Genomic DNA, 9356 nt, shown 5'->3' on the forward strand with positions numbered 1-9356 from the left:
CTTGTCTACTCTTCAACACTGTAAATCTTGACAGGAGTAGACAGTCTCATCCTTCTCCCGAGGAGTGCTGGTAGGTTTCAACCACTGACCTTTTGGTTAGCAGTCCAGTGTTTATCCTATAGCACTACCTATAAAGCTAGTGGAGAGGCATGAAATTGTTCCTCTCTCGGAGCTCTCAGAAGACACCAACCTGGCCAACACCCTGATTTGAACTTCTAGTCTCTAGAACTGTGAGGCAATAAATTTCTGTTTAGAGGCCCCCAGTTTGTGGTGTTTTATTACAGCAAACCTAGGAAATCAAGATATCCATTCCCTCCACCCACTCACTGCCCTCAAGTCCATTCCAACTCATAGCCCTGGTAGCTGCTACCTGAAAGGTTAGCAGTTCCAACCCACCAGTCAAGAAAGATGAAGTCAAGAGTTACACAGAGATTTACAGCCTCAGAAACCCTATGGAGCAGTTCTAATCTTTCCTATAGGGTCATTGTTGCTAAGTGACTTTGAGTCAGTTCCAACTCTGGTGGGCTTGAACCACCAACTTTGTAGTTAACAGTCCAATGCTTATTGTATATCACCACACCAGGTCTCCATAGGACCACTTGTTAAGTGCTGTCAAGTTGGTTCTGACTCATAGTGGCCCTGTATAGGGTTTCCAAGGAGCATCTGGTGAGTTTGAATCACTGGCCTTGTAGTTCAACCTGACCTTGCAGTCCAGTGCTTTATCCCACAACACCACACCAGGAATCCACATAGGATCACTATACAACATTTATTAAAACCAAATAATTACAGCCAAGTCTTTTAATCCAGTACTTGCAGTTCCCATTCTGTACCTAAAGAAGCTCTGCTCATGAGCACAAGGAGACAATGTGGTTGTTGCAGCATTATTTGTGTTGTTGTTGTTGTTAAGTGCCGTCGAGTCGGTTCCGACCCATAGCGACCCTGTACAGGGTTTCCAAGGGTGTAAATCCTTACGGGAGTAGAAAGCCTCATCTTTCCCCCCCGGAGCGGCTGGTAGTTTCGAACCGCTGACCTTAAGGTTCGCAGCCCGATTCGTAACCACTACACTACCAGAGCTCATTATTTGTAGTGGTGAAAAATTGGAGACAAATCTCAGTGTTTCTGGGAAGTGAAGCCTTGTTTCCTCAGGTGCCACACTGGGAGACCAGTTCAAAGGAATGTCTACAGGATCTCAAAAACACACTGTTGCGTGGCAAGTGGAAGAGTAGAACGTACGTTGTTAGACCCCTATGTTTACAAAACCCATAAAATAATAGGCAGTTCTATAAATTCTCTGTGGGCACATGTTTATGTGTGCAAAAGCATTTAAAATGTCTGGAAGAAAATAAACCAAAGTGGTTGCCTTCAGGGAGTAAGGAAGAAAATTTGAAGTGACAAGCTTTAAAGGGGACCATAACTTTATCTAACAACCTAATTTTTGGAGTCCTGGTGTAGCATTGTAGGATAAGCACTGGCTGGCTAACCACAGGGTCAGACTAAGAGTTGGAACCCACCTGACAGCATGCAACAGCAATCTTTGGACATGCATTTGCATAGTCAACACTAAACTAAAACAATTTAAAAAGACAGGTAATCTCTATCCAAGAAATGCCTTTCAGTCAAAGGAGCAACCTTTGCAAGCTCTGGTGAGTTTGTTTTAGTCCTATGACCCCCAGAATCTGAAGGAGCTGTCCCCACACACCCCTAGTACATGCATTTGGCCTTCCCTTCTTCCTTGCAATGGTTTTCCAGCTCCTGGGTCTAGAGTCACACATAAATTCTTTCAAAGGTTAGCTGGCAGGTTTTGAAGGGAAACACCTCTCCTTCTTATTTACAAGGTAGAACTCTCCAGAGCTCCCGCTGATAGGGCAGTTGTGGCTGATGTGTGTGAATGTGAGTATGTTTGGAGCGAGGGCAGCAGTTTATCCAACTGATGGGAGCCCTCACGGTACAAAGATTAAGCACGCGAATGCTAACCAAAAGGTTGGCTGTTTGAAACCACTGGAAGCAATCTGCTATCATAAAGAATACACCGAAGAAAACCCTTTGTGGCTGCTCTGCTTTGTTTCCTGAAGAGACTCCGAGTTTAAGTCAAAGGCACCAAACAACTCACCAGAAAAGGGAACATCTCCCCTCCCCTTCCCCAGGATTTGCAAGGCAGAGCTCAGCCCCTCCTCCTTCCTGGTTTCCAACCTCCTCAGTGGTTTCCAACCTCCTCAGTGGTTTCCATGGAGTCAGAGATTTGCTCCCAGCACCTGAGCCCAGAAGGGAGGGGGAGGGAAGTGACAGAGTGGCCAAGCCAGCTGTGGGGTGATGGGGAAGTTGTTCTGCAATAGGTCCACATAGTCTCACAGGCCCAATCCCTGAGCCCAAATACCCCAGCAGTCAGAGGTGCAATGGGTTTGGGGGGGTGGGGTGCTGTGGGATGAGAATGGCTTGCTGTAGACCTGTTGGGAGCCTTCTTCTGGATGGTTCTGGGGACTCTAGGACACACATCAAACTCACTGAGGGACTGTCATGTCCGGCCAGAAAATGCAAGAGGGGACACTGTGCCCAAACAGGTCTGCTAAGTGGTACCTTGTTGGTGGGAAGAGCAGTCCCCAACTCTGACCTTCACCCTGACCCTGACCTCAACCTCTATTATGCCCCAAATCTTAATACCTGATCTCTGAATTGGAGTTCTGGGTTCTGACACTTGGCAGAGCATGCATGAGTAGACAGTTTGGGAAGGATCCAAGGTCATTGCAGGGTCAGGGTTCATCCTGCCAAGACCTGGGAGACCCAGCTGAGAATTCACTTAAGTTTCATGTTTCTGGACCTCCAGGATGGCAGGATCTGGGCCACTGAGATGAGAGAGGTCTGGCTATTGTCCACTTGTGTCACTGTAGCCACTTCCAGAGAAGGACTCTCACCACCTCTACCACCCCCCGCCCCTACCCCTCCACTTACCAGGACGTGAGTGGCAGGCAAGATTCAAGGACAAATACCATGAACTGGACAGTATCCAACACCTCACGCTTTTGAGAACTGCTGGTGTGCAGGTCCAATAACATTCAGGGCAATGTCCATGCCTAGAGTCCAGTTCAACCTGAAGAGACTCATGGTGGCTGCAGCAGAGCTAGAGTCAGAGTCAGGACCAGGGTGGCTGAGTAGGATGTTAAGGCAGAGAGCAAAGACCCTACAGGGGATCATGGTCAAAGCTGCCCCCCTGGACTCCTCTCCCAACCCCATCTCAGCCTGACACCCTTCCAATGGGTTCTTTTCAGCAGACATTTGCCCAAGTTCAAGACTGTTGTTCGTCACCAAGAGCCCTGCCTGACATAAGGTTCCAGCAGCTGAGATGAGTGAGTGGAGCAGTGGTCTTCACTGAGCAGTTAAATTCTCAGAGACCAGTTGTGGTCTAGGGGGTCCACTCCTACATGGTAAGAGTGGTCCTCTGCCCTGGCTCCCAGGACATTCTCCTGAAGAGTCTTTATAAGCTACCAGTGCCTGAGCCTGACCTCAGACCAACTGGGTGAGAATTCCCAGGAATGGAGATAGAACTTTGGGAGTTTTGAAAGCTCCCTGGCTAGTTCTCCAAGGATTACAAAAGCTTCTGGACTTAGTCTTCCCCAGCTCTGTCCACAGGGGGCAGTGCTGAAACACTGAGCCTCCTGCAAGAGGGACAACAAGATGGTCCTCAGACAGGATGTCCTCTCGTCTGGTCAGCTCCCTAACCAATTCCCCATTAGATACCCACCCCTCCACTCTGTGCTCATGGGCTCCTGGCCCCTCATTCTCTTTGTCCCTTCCCCACTCACTCCAATAAACACTCTGAGAACTCCTTGTGGAATCCTGGGGTGGTGCTCTAGGATCAGCACTAGACTGAGAACCACAAGGTCAGCGGTTCAAACCCACCAGCTCTTCCTCGGAAGTCCTATAGATTGGAATCAACTCCATGGCATTTAATGACAATGGAAGCCCCATGGGCTTCCTGATTGTTGAAAGACGTTGCTTCATGTGGGAAGGCAACACATGCCTTTTGGGGACATGGGATCTCCATTTTGGGAACATTCCTAGATCTCTCCCTGGTATCTCATCTGTATACAGACCTGATTTGCATCCTTTATAACCAAGGTGTAATTAATTATACGTACATAATCGGGCAGTGTTTCGTTCTGCTGTGCATAAGGTTGCTATGGGTCGATACCGACTAGATGGCACCTAACAACAACAACAACAACAATTACACCTTGGTTATAAAGGATGCAAATCAGGTCTATATACAGATGAGATACCCATTATAAGAATGGAGTCCTGGCGTGGCGCTGTGGGCTAATGCGTCAGACTGTAAAGCTGTTTGAACTGCGAGGTTGGTGGTTCAAGCTCACCAGCTGCTCCTTGGAAACCCTCTACAGGGTCGCTATGGGTCGGAATCGACTCAAGGGCACTTATAACAACAACAATTATATGAATAGTGCTTTTCATGAATTCTGTGAATCCTTCTAGCAAAGTATCAAACCCTAGGAAGAGCCAGCTGATCAGAAGTGGGGACTCCCAGGCTCGCGGCTGGTGTCTGAGATCTTGGGCAGAGTTGGCTGTCTGGAGAACGGTGCCTTTTATTAACTTGTGAGGTCTGACCTAGATCCAGGCAGCTAGGGTTGGAGGAGGTGCTGCATGGACAGCTGGTATCAAAAGTGTCCGAAAAGAGATGTAATAAAACCTGTGGAAGCTGGAAACTGTGTTGAGTTGTGGTCTGCCAAAGGAAGAAAACTGTATTTTCCACTAAAAGGAAAGATAGAAACATGGTAAGAGCGCATCCTGTCAAAGGCAGGAAATTAGCAGGACCTGGAAAAACCAAGCAGTCCTGCCAAGTTCAAGCTCTCACAGGTTTCTCTGTATATCCTACAGTTGGTGTCAGCAAAGAGTAGATTTTGATTTTTCCACACATTCTCTGTCTTTAGGTATCAGCTTGGACCCTTTCTCTACCCCTGGTCACCACACTCACAAACCTGCTTACCCTATCTCTTCTGGGAGATCTGCTGATCTGTCTGTCTGACCCACTAGCACGGTGGGCTGGTGTCAGCCTCTGCTACCTTGACACAGGATAGGTGCTCATCTAGTGCAAAGATATCAGCTTGAGGACTAAGGGGTGCCTGACCCAGCCCGTGGCATTTTCAGTAGCCTCAAATGTATGTGAAAGTTGGACAATGAATAAGGAAGACCTTAGGATAAACAAAGCATTTGAACTATGGTGTTGGAGAAGAATATTGAAAGTACCATAGACTGCCAGAAGAACAAACACATCTGTCTTGGAAGAAGTACAGCCAGAATGCTCCTTAGAAGTGAACCTGGGCAGACTTCGTCTCTAGTACTTTGGACATGTTATCCACCTTGAGGAGGGTCCAAAGTTCCAAGGCAGCTGTACTTGGCTAGGCTTGCCCAGGTGGGAAAGACTCCCTGCCTGAGAGGCTCTGTCCCTAGAAGGACTCTCCAGGGCTCAACAGGTACCCACATTCCTTTCTGGCCCTCATGCTATCATCACCAGGGATGATAAGACAGACCTATGGTGGAGGGAGGCAAGTCTCAGGTGTATAGAAAGACATGAGATGGTGAGCCTGAGACCCTCCCCACTCCCACCATGTTCAAGGAGACACACCTTCAACGTTTCTATCAACTCCTCCCCAAAATGATTACTTGGCTTGGAATCAAGAGACCTGGGCTCAAGGCCTGGCTTTGCCCCTAGACTTGCTGTCATCCTTGGCAAGCAGGTCCTCTCTCTGGGCAGACCCCATCCTTCTTACGGCTCCAGATCTGAGGCCTTGACTGTGAGCTACAGCCCTTGCTCTGAGCTGTGAGTCTTGATAGCAGGAGCTATGTGTTCCCACCTTAGAGAGCCGGGAGTCCCCCCGCAGACCTCGGCAGAGGATGGTGCTCAGTGAGTAGACGATGGAGTCGTGATTGGGAGTGCCTGGGATCAGGTATACCTGAACTGAGTGGGCAGTGTCTGAACTTCCCACACAGTCCTGCCCCCAGTCCTGTGGATGTGTGCAAATCCCTTCTTCCAGCCATCCATCAAGGTTCCTGCAGACAGTGAAGAATCATGCATGGGGTCCAGGCACAGGCAGGACTGTGTAGAAAGTTCACTCCCAGCCATGACTCCATCGTCCACTCACTGAGCTCCATCCAGGGGTTTCAGGCTCTCTGAGGTGAAAACACATAGGATGCAGCTAAGCCACACACCATGGGCAACACTATTCCTCTGGCAACAAAGGCGGGACAGTGAGACAAAAATTGGGTTTGAAGTCCATGTCATGTCAGAACAGAGGACTCGACTTCAAGGACAGGGAAGAAACAAGAGATTCATCCAAGGACAGTTACATTGACCCCAGACCCATCCTATGGCTTGCAGAGAGAGAGCACCATGTGTCCAGACCCCTAGCCACACATGTCTTTCCTGTGTGGAGGTGATGCCTGCTCCCATTACACGATTGGTAGCTCAGGGTCCTATAGTTGGAGGATTCAGGACTCAGGGGGTCTGTGGTTGTGTGTAGGCATTGGCTAAGGCAGAGTGGTCAGTGATAACAGCAGGAAGGAAGACTCCAGTTCAGCAGGCAGTACACCCATGTGGTGTCTCTGGGCAGTGTGGGCACTGCTCCAGGAGATGCCTCTCACTTTGTGTTCCAGGTGGACTGTCCCTCGGAACTGGTGCCCCAGGTCTCATTATGTTCCTGAATTTCTTCCTCCTTACAGTTCCACAAGGAAGGCAGCATCAATTGCATCAGTGAGGATCTCCAGGAAGCAGATGCGGAGATGGAGCCCAAGTGCAGGAGGTTTACTGGGGGTAATGCCCTGAAAGATAAAAAGGGTAACAGGAACGGGGCAAGGGAGCCTCAGACTGCGCGATGCAGATCTGGCAGAGTTTCAGCCAACTGAATGGCAGTACTCAAACAAAAATGATCCTTTAGAGGATTGGGAACAAGCAGCAGGGTCCTAGCTGCCTGCCATGCCCCAACACTGGCTAGAAATGCCTGGAAGAGCCTGCTGCCAACTCAGAAGCTCCTTGCAGCTGAACAGCAATTCTTGAAGGGAGATCCACATACCTCATGATAGCCACATGGTCCCTTCACAGATGCAGGAATCAATGCCAAGAGACCAATGACTTTCCAGAGCCAGTCCTACTGCCCACATCGTGCCAGCAACCCTCCTGTCAAGACCTCAACTCTTGGGTTCTTGACAACTGAGATGCCATATTCTTCTATCCATCAGACTCTGTTTTACGGACATTCTCCCCTCTCATCTTCAAGAGAGAATGACAGCTGTAGTTGATGGTCTGATAAAGCACCCCAGTCATTGATGGGGCTCAGAAACGTGATCCAGGTTGGGCCTCGGTGTATGAATATCATGCAACTCTCTTTGTGTAATAAGCAGCCACTTTGAAGTGGCACTTCCAATTCTAACAGGAATTCACAAAAACTCCGAAGTGTTCCACTACTCTCCCAGGACCCTATGTCTCTCCAGGACCACTGATCTGTCCACAGGAAAGGTGTTCCTCCACATTCCTACATCTCTCAAGTCAGCTGACCTTGTACCTATAAAAAAACATCGAGAGGTGACTTGGTTGCTTCTTTTTATTGTTCCCTTCCTCTCAGCCCTGTTTTCTAGAAAAGGTTCCAATTTGGGTCTTAAGAAGTGAAGATGTGAAAGCGTTTGATCTCACAGTGTCCTATAAACGGAAAGCTAATCCCTCTGAAGAAGCAGTTCAAATGTGTGGGTTATTTGATTGTTCCATCTCCAAATGTCCTTCTCTTCCAGTCTTCTCTTCACCACCCTCCCCAGTCTCAGGACCAAATCTCGGAAGTTGATGATTTCTCCTTCTGCCTCCCTCCCGAGTCCATGAAATGTGCCAGCCAACACTATGGTTCTGTCTCCAGAATGTACCTCATGTACACCCTGTTCTCTGCGGCTCCACAGTCTCCAATACCTCTTTCTGCTGGTCACCTGTGTTGTTTCTTATTCCCTTGGGCCTTTCCCACCAGTATCTGCAGGGGTCCCGTTTGCATGCGTATTAGGCTCCCAATGGCTTCCCACAACACTCAGAATAAAATAAGACCCATTGGAATGTCTTCAACCCGTGCTGTAAAAATTTTTCAGTTTGATACCAGGATCCCAATCCAGACCCACTGGAATTTTTTTAAGCTCAGGGAAAGGAGTAAGGTAATAGGTGTGTTATCAGTGAGTGCAGTTGCATAGGGCTCAGAAGGGGCCCTGCGATGGGTGTAATGCTCTGCAGCCTTTGTTTGGAATTCTTAATCGTTTTATCTTCAACTGTGTGTTTTGTTTAAGTGAAGGCCAATGAGACAATGGAGTATATGCTGAAGGCTTGGAACCTGAACTCACATGCACTTCCACCTCCCACCACCTCCCTACATCGTAGGGATGAGTTCTCAGATGCCAACCTCCTGTCTCCAGTTATCCACTGCTGCCACCCACCAGCTCTATGGGACCTGAGCCTGAATGCTGGGAAGGTTGGGGCTGAGCTCATACTTGCCATGCACAGAGTCGCAGAGTGGGGCTTCTAGCACATGAGAGAGTCTTCATTCACCCCACAAATATAACCCTGTATCTGAGGCAGAACATCATTAAATGGTGCAAAAACTGTGGCATGAAACCATCCTCTCACAATCCTCTTACTCAGCTAGGTTCAACAATGCATTGCAATGGCCACACAGAACTCAGAGACAATACTCACAATTCTAGGGTTTATTAGGGAAGTTAACAGGTTATAATGTTGTTGTTGTTGTTAGGTGCCATCGAGTCAGTACCAACTCATAGCAACCCCATGCACAATAGAATGAAACACTGCCCGGTCCTGGGTCAACCTCACAATTGTTGCCACGCCTGAGCCCAATGATGCTGTCATATTGCTAATCCATCTTGCTGGGGGTCTTCCTCTTTTTCTCTGACCTTCCACCTTATCAAACAGGATATCCTTCTTCAGGGACTTGTTCCTCCTGACAATATGTTGGAAGAATGAGAGACAAAGTTTGGCCATCCTGGCCTCCAAGGAGCACTCTGGCTGTACTTCTTTCAACACAGATCTGTTGGTTCTTTTGGTAACCCATGACACTTTTAATATTCTCCTCCAACACCATAACTCAAAAGTTTCAATTCTTCTACGATCTTCCTTATTCTCTGTCCAGCTTTCACATGCATATGAGGTTATTAAAAATACCATGGCTTGGGTCAGGTGCACCTTAGTCCTCAAGCTGACATCTTTGCTCTTTTCAACACTTTAAAAAGGTCTTGTGCAGCAGATTTGCTTAATGCAATATGTCGTTTGATTTCTTGACTGCTGCTTCCATGAGTGTTGATAG

The sequence above is a fragment of the Chrysochloris asiatica genome, unplaced genomic scaffold (assembly GCF_000296735.1).
Source record: "Chrysochloris asiatica unplaced genomic scaffold, ChrAsi1.0 scaffold00104, whole genome shotgun sequence".
Taxonomy (NCBI): domain Eukaryota; kingdom Metazoa; phylum Chordata; class Mammalia; order Afrosoricida; family Chrysochloridae; genus Chrysochloris; species Chrysochloris asiatica.